Raw genomic sequence first — 14,124 nt, 5'->3', positions numbered from 1 at the left:
TGAATTTTGACGTCTGTGTCTTTCCCCAGGTTAAGAAAGCTTTCTGCTATGATTTGCTCACATAACCCCTCTACCCCTATTTCTCTCTCTTCCTCTTCTGGGACCCCTATGATTCTGATAGTCCTTTTTAATTAGTCACTGATTTCTCTAATTCTTAAATCATGCTCTTTTGACTTGGTCTCTGTCTTTTTTTCTGCTTCATTATTCTCCATGTTTGTCCTCTGTATTGCTGATTCTCTGCTCTGTCTCATCCATCTTTGCTGCTGTGGCATCCATTTGAGATTGCAGTTCAGTTATAGAATTTTTTTTCATCCTGACTAGCTTTTACTTCTTTTATTTCCACAGAAAGGGATTCTAATCTATTTTTGACTCCAGATACTATTCTTTTTTTTTCAATATATGAAGTTTATTGTCAAATTGGTTTCCATACAACACCCAATGCTCATCCCAAAAGGTGCCCTCCTCAATACCCATCACCCACCCTCCCCGCCCTCCCACCCCCCATCAACCCTCAGTTTGTACTCAGTTTTTAAGAGTCTCTTATGCTTTGGCTCTCTCCTACTCTAACCTCTTTTGTTTTCCCTCCCCTCTCCCATGGGTTTCTGTTCAGTCTCTCAGGATCCACATAAGAGTGAAACCATATGGTATCTGTCTTTCTCTGTATGACTTATTTCACTTAGCATCACACTCTCCAGTTCTATCCACGTTGCTACAAAGGGCCATATTTCGTTCTTTCTCATTGCCACGTAGTACTCCATTGTGTATATAAACCACAATTTCTTTATCCATTCATCAGTTGATGGACATTTAGGCTCTTTCCATAATTTGGCTATTGTTGAAAGTTCTGCTATAACATTGGGGTACAAGTGCCCCTATGCATCAGCACTCCTGTATCCCTTGGGTAAATTCCTAGCAGTGCTATTGCTGGGTCATAGGGTAGGTCTATTTTTAATTTTTTGAGGAACTCCACACTGTTTTCCAGAATGGCTGCACCAGTTTGCATTCCCACCAACAGTGCAAGAGGGTTCCCGTTTCTCCACATCCTCGCCAGCATCTATAGTCTCCTGATTTGTTCATTTTGGCCACTCTGACTGGCGTGAGGTGATATCTGAGTGTGGTTTTGATTTGTATTGCCCTGATGAGTGATGTTGAGCATCTTTTCATGTGCCTGTTGGCCATCCGGATGTCTTCTTTAGAGAAGTGTCTATTCATGTTTTCTGCCCATTTCTTCACTGGGTTATTTGTTTTCCGGGTGTGGAGTTTGGTGAGCTCTTTATAGATTTTGGATACTAGCCCTTTGTCCGATATGTCATTTGCAAATATTTTTTCCCATTCCGTCGGTTGCCTTTTAGTTTTGTTGGTTGTTTCCTTTGCTGTGCAGAAGCTTTGTATCTTCATAAGGTCCCAGTAGTTCCTTTTTGCTTTTAATTCCCTTGCCTTTGGGGATGTGTCAAGTAAGAAATTGCTACAGCTGAGGTCAGAGAGGTCTTTTCCTGCTTTCTCCTCTAAGGTTTTGATGGTTTCCTGTCTCTCCAGATACTATTCCTATTATTGAGATTCTAAATTCTGGTTCAGACATCTTGCTTGTATCTGTGTTGGTTAAGTCCCTGGCTGTCGTTTCTTTCTGCTCTTTCTTTTGGGGTGAATTCCTTCATTTTGTCATTTTGAGGGGAGAAAAGGAATTAATGAGGTTAAAAATTTTAAATAAAAAACTATAAAATTAAAAAAATACTAAAATTAGAAATTAAAAACAACAACAACAACAACAACACACACACACAATCAAATAAATGATGCTAGATCCTAGATGTGTTTTGTTCTGAGTGGTGAAAGGGGCTTGATAGTTTACAGAAAAGGGGAAAGAAAAAAAAAGGAAATCGTTTGAAAATTTGAAATAATGAGTACACTGAAGTAGAATAAAATGAAATGATGGAAGTTAAATAGAATTTGAAAAAAATTACACAAGAGTAAAACATATAGTGAAAAAAAATCAAAGAAAAATGTTTTTAATAAAAATTGAAAATAAAAATGAATTTTTTGTCTTTCTATATTCAAGAAAAATAAAAGAAACAAAAACGAGAAAAACAAAAATAAGGAAAAGATAATTGAATAGATGGACCAGCGAACAAACTGAAATGCGATTGACATTACTTTGTTTTCCCCTAGAAATCAAACTATGAAATGCTTTATTGTGTGTAAACTAACCATGCTGATGAAACTTGTGTTCCTGAAGACCAAGTTTAGCCCAGTTGGGTGAGGCTTAGTGTAATGCCTCTGTTGTCCGCTAGATGGTGCTGCTTAGCTTACTGGGGTGGATTGTTGTGGCACTTGTGGGTGTGTATGCGTATGCACAGGAACAGTGAAAATGGCATCACCAAGCTACCCAATGTCTAGTATCGGAACTCTGTTCTCCCTGATCAGCAATTGCACACCTGTCCTTTGTCTTTGACTTCCATACGCTTCCCACTTTTACACTTTCTGTGACCTAGCCCCAGGCAGCACTTCCCTCCTGAGTTTTATCTCAGATGTGGCTGTTTTTCCCGACCCCTTACTTCTGAGGGACTGCAGCTTTGACCCGTTCTGCCCTCTGCTGGAGGGTCTCACCAAGCAATCGCCAGTGCCAGCCACGCCCAGAAGCAGTCATGGGACTGTGCTGCTGTAGATGCACAGAGACTGCAGCTGGGTGCCAGCCCACCCCAGAAAAAGTTCATGCGATCGTGTAGCAGCAGTGTTTCAGGGATTATGGCAAATGACAACATGCATCTGGCAGCAGGCTTCACCCCCAATGACCTTGTTCCAGCCCCAGCAAATGTGGTTTTTCTCCCAGGTCCATGGGGGCCTTTGTCTTTGGGGGACCCACACACTTCTACCAGGTGTCTTCTCAGCAGGGCAACTGCCTCTCCACATGTGGCCTGAAGACCCCCAGACTTCACTCTGCTCCTGGGGATTTGCCCATCTTATCAGAGCACCACCAGGTATCAAGCTGCAGAGTTTCAGACTCTGCACACTCCCCCTATTTATAGAGTCTGTATGGAATTTAAACCCTCTCCTTTCTCCTTTTTCCCTTTTTAGTTCAGTCCCTGTGGCTGTTTCTCCTTTTCCACTTTCTCTCCAACTGCTTTTGGGGGGGTCCTTTCTCCGTATTCTCCCTCCCACCCCCCGCCCCATCTCCATCCTTTCTCTGCATGCAAAAACAGCTCCCTGCCCTCCACAGCCTCTCTCTCCCCCATTTCACCTCTCTTCGCTGCATACCTGATGAGTTCTGTGGTTCAGGTTGTACACATTGTTGTGTTAATCCTCAGATCAGTTTTCTAGGTGTGCAGCATGGTTTAGTGTTGATCTGGCTGTATTTCATGGATGCGAGACACAGATAAAACTTCCATGCTCTTCTGCCATCTTGACCCCTCCTCCAAGAAACTATGCTGGAGTACTATTAAAAGGTTTTGATAATCTACTGATACTCAGTAATTTTTAATTTAATTTTTGAGTTTGTTTCAAATTAGTTTGATAGGGAAGACTTGGAAAAACTAAAATATCTGAAGTGGGTGTTCTTCTATGTCTTTAAACTTTCTTTTATTCCTGATATCATACATCATGTATACTTGAGTCTCAGCCAGCCCTTTTTGAACCATTTTTGACCAATGAATGGAGAAACTAAAAACCCATGTTGATGAAGGTATAGCAGGCTTGGACAATAGTGGCTTATGATTGAAAGCTCCCAGAAAAAGGTCTAGAGCTAGGGACTCCAGGCAGAGGATTTCCTAGCTTATACCCATGAGGGGCAGATCAAGATCAGTCTATGTCAAGTTTTAGCCTCTGCTGACTGTAGACAAAGATCTACAATTCTTTCTTTAATTCTGGGTGTGATGTGTGTATATATTGCGTGTTTTGAATAGAATGAGGTAGCATAGAAAGACAACATGGTATAGTATAGTTTTTGACTGTGGTCCCCATCAACAATGTATTTTACTTATATTCCCTTATACTTATATATATACTATAACTTATACATAAGTTATATAATTGTTCAGCTCTATTCATATAATTTGTAACTCATAAAACAAAATTAGAATTAAAATTCTATATACAATATACGGCATATAATTATACTATAAATTTGTATTTATAATATATGTAAGTAGAACTTTTAATAATTCTTTTCTTTTAATGCTAATATATGATCTTATATACTTCTTGAGTGTATAGACCCCACTTTGGAAGCCACAACTGTGATGAAAATCACATAGAATTTGAAGACCTGGGCTCCAATTTTGGAATTACAATTATTAACATAGTAATCCAAGGACATTTACTTATTATCTGTACACTTTACTCTTCTTCTTTGTAATGAGGATTGAATGAAATGATATATGTAAACTTTCTAGTACATCACGATATAAAAATATTTTCAACAAATTTTGATAGAATCTGAATGACATTTTATATTTTTCTTCTCAAGAGCTATGATCAGGGAATACATTTAGATATAAATGCTAATGAAGAATGAAGGAATCTTATTATGATCATTTATATTATTTGATGAGGGGAGCAAAAGTTTGCCCAATGGAAAAAGTTGCCTGAAAATTTCAGTATGCTCTCTTTTACCTGATCAGATTATGATTTTTCAGCAATAAGTCAAATTCACTTCCTGTTTTATAAATTAAAAAAAAATGTTTATTGAATGGTTGGCATTATCCAAGCCCTGTGCAAGGAGACAGAATGGTTGAAAAGGTGAGCATGTAGATTGTTATTTACTTGAGATTTTGTGTGCTTTGTTTTTATTTGATTTATTTTCCTCAACTGAGTTTAATATTTATGTTATACAAACCATAAATTTGACATGGTTTAGGGAGAAAGTACAGACTTTGAAGTTTAATATACAGATTCAAATTCCATGTCTGTGATTTGTAAACCATGCAATCTCAAGCAATATTCCTGAACTTTATCTCTCCTAGCTGCAAAATGAAGATCATTATTTTCATTGTTGAATTGTTGTGGGGATTAAGTGATAATGTTTGTAAAGTACTTGCATACTTCTAGGCAAGTGAAGTTATAACCAACAAATATTAGTTATATTTAGAAAACACTTTGAAAGATCCTTGTTAACCATAAAAATAAATATCTACATCCCATTTATAGAAGAGTTGTCATTTAATTCATGCCCTTGCCCTCAGATCAAAGCAAAATTCATATTAACATGGCTATATCTAATCCCTACTATAACTGCTTCTGAGTTTTAATCCTATATTGAGTTTTAATCTTATATTACCATTTCTCATATATCAGGTAAGCCTTTACATTTTAGAAAAGAATTTGTTGATTTTGTTATTTGCTTTTTAGGACATATAAGATGACCATCAGGAATGACATAATTTAGAGGTTTCCAAAGCAAGGAGTGCTGCATTTATATGTTTAGCTTTTTGCCTGTGAGGGTTTCAGGAGGAAATCCAACAGTATATCTAAGGAAATAGTATATATATATTTTAAAATTGCAACTTATTTCAGAGCTACTTCACAGGACTTCTAAATGCCCTTCTGGAGTTATATTGTTTGTTTCAAAGGAATTATAACTATAAAGCAAAATCATTGTTTATTAAGTAGGACTCTGCTTGGTATCAGAAACCAACATGAGGAGACCAACAGAAAACAGAGCACTATAATTGGAATGCCAAGGTATTGATTATAGCAAAAAGCAGGAAAGTTGTAAGGAGCCTGGACCAAGTGATGCCAAATTATCAGCATTACCAAATTATTGAATTCTGATCTGCTTCACTAAGTCTTCTGCCTTATTGTTTTCTCTCTACAGAATGACTTTCTTTCTTATACAATCTACATTATGTGCTGAAAATAGCTGTCACACAGTTTCATGTTTACATATTACAAATCCAGCCAGACAAAGGACTGATTATCCTTCCATCTTAATTATAAATTCTTCAAAGAGAAAGTTGGTTTGAGTCTTCTTGGGTTACTTCTCTACCATTCTCCTCGTCATTGTGGACACATGGAGAGAGTCATACAGCATAAATGAGTCTGCTGGTTATTTTGTTTTTGTTTTTACCTTCAAACCTGTTTATTTTGCTATATTCATTTCAGGTATGCAATATAATGATTCAACATTTCTATACATTACTCAGTGCTCATCACAGTAAGTGCACTATTTTTTCATATTTATTTTTTCTTTGAGAATAGAAAGATATGATGGATCAAAAATTTCCCTTTTGTCTGAGTTTATGCTCCCAGTAGCCCAAATATCTTAATATTTATTTATTTATTTGTTTTTAAAATATATTTATTTTTAATTATTCAATTAATTGATTTATTTTTTAAGTTACATCCAAGTTAGTTAGCATATAGTGCAATAATGATTTGAGGAGCAGATTCCAGTGACTCATCCTGTATGTATAATATCCAGGGCTCATCCCAGCAAGTGTCTTTCTTAATGCCCCTTATCAATTTAGCCCATCCCCCCACCCGAACCCCTCCAGCAACCCTCAGTTTGTTCTCTGTATTTCAGAGTCTCTTATGTTTTGTCCCCCTCCTTGTTTTTAAATTATTTTTGCTTCCCTTCCCTTATGTTCATCTGTTTTGTATCTTAAATTCCACATATGAGTGAAGTCATATGATATTTGTCTTTCTCTAACTTACAAATTTCACTTAACATAATACTCTCTAGTTCCATCCTTGTAGTTGCAAATGTCAAGATTTTTTTCTTTTTGATTACCGAGTAATACTCCATTGTGTGTGTGTGTGTGTGTGTGTGTGTGTGTGTGTGTATCACATCTTCTTTATCCATTCATCCATTGATGGACATTTGGGTTCTTTCCATACTTTGACTATTGTTGATAGTGCTGCTATAAACATTGGGGTGCATGTGCCCCTTTGAAGCAGCACACCTATATCCCTTGGATAAAAACCTAGTAGGGCAATTGCTGGGTCATAGGGTAGTTCTATTTTTAATCTTTTGAGGAACCTCCATACTGTTTTCCAGAGTGGCTGCACCAGTTTGCAGTCCCACCAGCAGTACAAAAGAGATACTCTTTTTCTGCATCCTTGCCAACATGTGGTGTTGCCTGAGTTGTTAATGTTAGCCATTCTGGCAGGTGTGAGGTGGTATCTCATTATGGTTTTGATTTGTATTTTCCTGATGATGAGTGATGTTGAAAATTTTTTCATGTGTCTATTGAGTCTGTTGGTCTTTACCTCTCTGGAATGATTGTGGTCAGGTTGGAGATGGCAAAGAGAGAAATTCTAAGAACAATGGCTCTGTAGTGTGGTCTTGAGACCCCTGGTGTCCCTTTTAGGTCCTTTGGTTAGGTCAAAAGTATATTCATAATACTACCAGTATGCTGTTTTCCTTTTTTCACTTTTTTACTTTTGTGAGTATAAAAATGAATTTACTTGAGGCTATGCAACAGGTAACATATTGAATGCAAAAGCGGATATGAGATCCCAGCTATCTTATATTAAGCCAATATTAAAGAGGTTTTTACAAAAATGTAAAACAATGATACAATTCTTAGTAATTTTTGTTTTGTTTTTGGAACATAAGTTGTTTATTTTTTTTAAATAAATTATTAATGTTAGCACATGACTATTATTTCATTTTATTTTTTTACTGAGATATAATTGACATATAACATTATGTTAGTTACAAGTGTTCATTCTAATGGAATAAATCTGTAGATTGCTTTGGGTAGTTGAACATTTTAATAATATTGATTCTTACAATTCCATGAGCATAGAATATCTTTCTATTATTTATGTCTTTCTCAAATTGTTTCATTAATACTTTATTAATGTTTTATTAATGCATAGGTCTTTCACATCCTTGGTTAGATTTACTCCTGGGTATCTTATTCTTTTTTATGCAGTTGTAAGTGAGATTTTTTTAAAAAAATCTCATTCTGATAATTTGTTAGTAGTATACAGAAATGCAACTGAGTTTTGCTTATGTATTTTGTATCCTGCAGCTTTATTGAATTAATCTTTTGTTCTAACAGCATTTTGATGAAGTCTTTAGGATTTTCTATATGTAATAACATGTCATCTGCAAATAGTGACAGTTTTACCTTTCTCCTTATGATTTGGATGTCTTTTATTTGTTTTTATTGTTTAACTAGCCCAGCTAGAAATTTCAGAACCAAGTTGAATAAAAGTAGTGAGAGTAGGCATCCTTGACTTATTCCTGATTTTGAGAAAAGGCTTTCAGCTTTTCACTGTTGAGTATGATGTTAGTTGTAAGTTTGTCATGTATGGCCTTTATCATTTTTAGGTATATTTTCTTTATATACAATTTGTTGATTAAAAAAATATTTGTTTATTTTGAGAGAAAGAGAGAGAAACAGTACTAGTGGGGGAGGTGCAGAGAGAGAGGAAGAGAGAGAATCACCAGCAAAGTCTCCATTGTCAGTGCAGTGCTCAATGTGGGGCTTGATCTCATGAACCGGGAGATCGTGACCTGAGCTGAAATCAAGAGTTGGATACTTAACTGACTGAACCACCCAAGTGCCCCAAGATTTTTTTTTAAAGCATAAATCAATATTGAATTTTGTCAAATGCTTTCTATACACCTATTGAAATGATCCTACAATTTTTATCTTCTATTTTGTTAATGTGGCATATCACATTGATTTGTGTATATTGAAATATCTTTGCGTCCTTGGAATAAATCCCACTTGATCCTGATGTATGATCCTTTTAATGTATTATTGAATTTAGTTTGCTATTACTTTATTGAGGATTTTTGCATCTATGTTTATCATGGATATTGGCCTGTAGTTTTCTTTTCTTGTGATGTCCTTGTTTGGCTTTAGTATCTGATAATGCTGGCCTCAGAAAACGGAAGGTTTATTTTCAGAATACAGAAGTCAATATATGTTATTGAAATCTATCTAATTCATTGTTATTTTTTATCAATTAGGATTGTCCATTTGATCTACCATGGACTAAGAAAGGTGAATTGAAGCTTGCTGTTATTATTAATATGTTGCTGTCAATTTTTTCCTTGTATATTTGTAGCTTTTGCTTTATGTATGTTAATACCATTTTATTTTAACACAAATATTCTTTATTTTCTGTGTATTAATTATTTTTATTTTTAGAGTACATAATTTATTTATTTAAATTCTAGTTAGTTAATATACAGTGTAGTATTGGTTTCAGGAGTAGAACCCAGTGATTCATCACTTACATGCAGCACCCAGTGCTCATCCCAACAAGTGCTTCCTTAATCCCTATCACTCATTTAGCTCCCCCATCCATCTACGTACCTCCCCTCCAACAACCCTCAGTTTGTTTTCTGTATTTAAGAGTTTCCTATGGTTTGCCTCCGTTTCTGTTTTTATCCTACTTTTCCTTTCTTTCCCCTATGTTCACCTGTTTTGTTTCTTAAATTCCACATATTAGTGAAATCATATGAGTTCTTTCTCTGACTGACTTATTTCACTTAGCATAATACACTGTAGTTCTATATGGTATGTATATATACAATATAATATTACTTGGCAATCAAAAAGAATGAAATCTTGCCGTTTGATACACAAATATTCTTAACAGTTATAGTCATTGCAAATTGTGTTCTTTAAGAATAAAAACAACTTTAAAAATTCACTGAATAGTTTTTTTGCTCTGAATTAAAACTTGTTGAATATTAAATTATTTGCATTTACCTTTGCATAGCCTTTTATTTTCTGACATTCCAAATTACTGTTTTTAAAATAGGTCTTATATATAGCAAACAGTTTTTTCTTTCCTGATTTTTTTCTGAAAATATTTTTCTTTTAATAGGTAAAGTTAGCCTTTTACATTTATAATTAAGGAAAATGTTTAGTATCATATCTGCCTTTTATTTTGTTACAATTTATATATTTTAGCCTTAATTTTTTAGATGATCTTTCACTATCAAAATACATTTTCTTTATTTTGAAGGTTTTTTTTTTTTGTTGTTGTTGTTAATTTGAAAGATTTATCTTTTTGTGACATTGATTTCTCCTAAATAACACTTTGATATAATTCTTTCAATCTTCTGTTTTTTTGGACAATTTCTATTGATTTTGAATTTTGATCAATGAGATTAATCTATTTTTTTGCTACCCCCTTACTTTCTTTCTCTGTCACCATATTAGTTTATGTTTATAATTCTTATACTTAATTTACCAGCTTCAAGTTGTATATTTGATCCTAGATGTAAATGACATAAGCAATATTTTTGACTTTATTTCCCTTTCATCTTAATATATTTTTCTTAAAGTTGTACTCTATTTCCTTTATTGTTATTTAAGCATATCCATGATTATAACCATGTTTGGCTATAATTTTTGTTCCAAGGAAACATTTTTCTCATGAATAACTTTTTTGTTTTGTTTTGTTTTGTTTTGTTTCCCCCACCCCTCTATTATTTTTCTCATATACTATCTTTGTAAATATCCTATCCTGTGTCCTTTTTCACTACTTGTCTTGGAACAAATGAAGGTCTTCTCAGACCAGCTATTCACAGGATTTTTATGTAGGGAATATTCCAGAGCTGGATTGTAGGCTAATTGGAATTTTCTGTGTTGCCTAAGGATTATTATGTGGGTTTCTTTAGCTTTGACTTTTTCTGAACCAAAGGGGAAACAAAGCTGTGGGGTTATTAATACTGTTTCTTTTTCCCCTTGCTTCTCGCCAACAGTTAAATTCCTGCAAATGTGTCTTATTTATGTGACTCCTCTCCTGGAACTGTCCTTTTTGTTCTCGAAACCAAATTGCTTCCTTGAAAACTCATACTGCCAGTGTATTCAGGCTTTCCATTGTTGGAAATAAAGGACTTTAAGTTTTAGCTGAAAAAAAAAGCCTTTAATTTTGAATATCTTGGTTTTCTGATTTCAAAAGCACCATGTATTAATTTTTATGAACTGCTATATGATCTGTAATGCTGTTAAAAATGATTTAATCTATTTTTTGATTTGTGATTTTAGTTGTCTTTGATTTTTGTTGATTATTGATATGCATTTCTATTTCTTATTTTTCTTATTTCATTTAAGTGACCTGTAAGAGGTGAAGAAAGTTCTAAATTTACTCTGCTTTTTGAAATTGGAAGGTTTTAATGCTGTCTTATGAATGAACTGGCTGTTTACAACTTTTGCTGAAGTGTATGTTTGTAGCAAATTTTCCCCTGCCCATAACTGGTTGGATATGGAATAAACTTTCCCAAGTAAAATTAATCAATTATAATGGGTTGAACCAATCAGATTTTCAAAGAATTTGAGCTAAGACTTTGCAGTTAGTTTGTCACAGGTATTTGAGTTGAAAGGTCATATAGATTCAGCTGAGGAAGCCATTCTGAGCTAGAACTTGGATAAGTAAGTTGAAAGAAAAGAAGAATGGAACACAGGTATAGAACAAAGTGGAGAAACAATGAATAAGAGAAGTAGAGATCAAAGAAACCCTGTGATTTCTAAGAGAAAAATCATTGTATTTCAAGCCTCTTTTCTCTTCCCATGAAGCCTGGCCACAGTATATCTTATTCTTCAATTCTGTGAAATATCTGTTTTTCTACCATACTACCCTTGATATATGTAGTAGATTTACTGTGTATTTGTTTCTTGCAAACAAAAAATAAAAGTGAAAAAGAGAGTTTCCAAACATAGAACTGATAACACTTAAGTAAGACATGCTAAAATTAAAACAAAATGGTTTCATACATACTGGAATAGTAGTTCACATAATGGAAATTTTTGCACCATAGAAAATTCTTAAAATGTCTGTCTGTATGTTGAGGAAAAGTTATAAAGAGTTAAGGCAGGCAGGTCATATATGGCCCATGTTGATATGAGTTCATCCAAGAGAGGGCATGTTGATTTGGTGTGAGACAGTAAGTTAATTAGTGCAGTAAATTAATATAGCACACAAGTGACAATACTGTATCCAAAACAATTTATTGGTGTTAATTTCTTCATTTGCAAATGCACAAAGTTCGCCTGTTGAAATAGATGTTTTAATGTATACTATAAATTGTTTCTGAACTTGCACGTTTTAAAAAAATTATCTGTAGTTTAGTTAAGCTTGTGTGAGGGTGCTGGAGAGGACCTTTCTCTCTTAACCCTGCATAATTGAGCATTTGTGTTTTATGAATAGGAAAATAGGCATTGCTAGGACCATAGGCAGAACTATGAAGGATTACTTGTCTTCTGGTGTTTTCAGACTTCCTTTTCCTTGCATTTTCTTTACTGCAGAGCTTACTTTCTCTTCCCTGCCTTACATGTTCAGGACCCAGGTTCACTCTTACTTCAAAAGCTACCCTTAGTATAGGATCAGAAACCTGCTCATACTAAGATTTAAGGAACTGATAAAAATATTTTATTCTCAACCTTAGTATCAATAATATGCCTGATGTTTATTGAGCATTTTATACCTTACAAAACCCTTTCATATACCGTGTATCTTTTAATCACCACTTCAACTCTATAAAGTGGATGGTATCTCAAATGTATGAATAATGAAACTGAGACTCAGATACTAACACTTAACTTTGAATTCAGATCTCTAAACTCCAATTTAAGATAAAAACCTTAAGCTAATAAAATGAGTCTTCAAATATAGAATTCCTGGTATCACTTGTCTACAGTGAACTGACTTTCTCTATTGAAAGATGGTCATAGCTCATGGACAGTAACAGAAACTGATAGATTACCAGGCTGAAAGCATGAAAATTCAATGTAAAGAGGATAAGGGGAATGTTGTTTAAATTAGGGAAAAATTACTCTCTGTACTTCAGTAATCTCTGAAGACTATTACAAAGAGTTGTGTAATAATTAAGGCAATGTGTATGGTAGAAGGAGGATCAACTGAAATCCTGCAGACATGGGATTTGAACCTAATTCCAAATCTGCCACTCACCAGCTGTGTTGCTTTGGGCAAAGACACTGAACGTCTTTGAGCTTCAATTTCTATATAAGTAGAGCTATTAATACTTGTTTCATAGGACTGTAGTAAGAGTTCACTGAAACTTAGTTATGAGACTAAAATGAATACAATCATTTATTGAGCACAAACTAAATATTCTTTTAATTTGTACTAAGAATTACGTGATGGGTATCATTGTTGTAAGGATTTAATTGGTGAAGAAACTAAGCTTAAAGTTTACCAACCTGCCCAAAGTCATACAGGTAGTAATCTGTGGAACCAGAGTTCATACACAACTCCACCTGATTCTGATACTTGCATTGCATATTAATACTTAATACTTGGTAACTTTCCTATACTGATCAGCATTTTTAATGATGGTGGGGTGGTGGGGAGTCATTTGTTGTGGTCTGTCCAGAAAAACTTCCCCCCTTCTTCTGTTAATAGCATTTCCCTTCTATTGGGAAACTAGTTCTCAGCCACTGCAGCAGATGGAAATGTCATTACCCAGCATGGGGTAAGCATGTGACTCCAGTAAGGACAATCAGAACACTTCCTTGTGTTATGTGCAGGGAGTGAGAAACCTTTTAGTTCCTTTGGGATTGCGACAGTAGCATTATGTAAACTGGAAGCTGATTAAGAACTGATAATGTAAGCCACATCACGTCATGCTCCCTCCATAGTTGTGGAGGAAGTCCTCTTGAGTAGAAAAAATGAGGTCAATACAGAGAGAAACTAAATGAAGAATGAAGAAAAAGTCTTGATGATAAAGAGAAAAAGTACCTGAATCAAGATTTTGCATAGTCCATTGGGTCAGTACAACTCCCTCATTTGTATGAACTAATTTGAGTTGGATTTATGTTTACAACTGAAAGTAATCAAGAGAGTATAAAATGTCATCAGTTATTTCTTTAAGAAATCCAGGGAGAAAAAGATGTTCTTTATTGTAGTGAGTTTCTACTATGGGGGTTTAAAATAAAATAATTTAGTGTTTAAAGAGGAAAACATTAATTGTATAAAATTTTTCAGTTATAATTTCTCAGAGGGGCTGAAAAGAAAGTATTTTAAGGATTTCTTAAAAAATATGACATAGTATGGGCTGCTGGGTGGCTCAGTTAAGTGTACAACGTTGGCTCAGGTCATGATCTCACAGCTCATGAGTTTGAGCCCGGCATTGGGCTCTGTGCTGACAGCTCAGAGCCTGGAGCCTGCTTTGGGTTCTGTGTCTCCATCTCTCTCTCT

The sequence above is a fragment of the Panthera uncia genome (assembly GCF_023721935.1).
Source record: "Panthera uncia isolate 11264 chromosome B3 unlocalized genomic scaffold, Puncia_PCG_1.0 HiC_scaffold_1, whole genome shotgun sequence".
NCBI classification, from domain to species: Eukaryota; Metazoa; Chordata; class Mammalia; order Carnivora; family Felidae; genus Panthera; species Panthera uncia.
Note: the sequence above shows the minus strand (reverse complement) of the source record.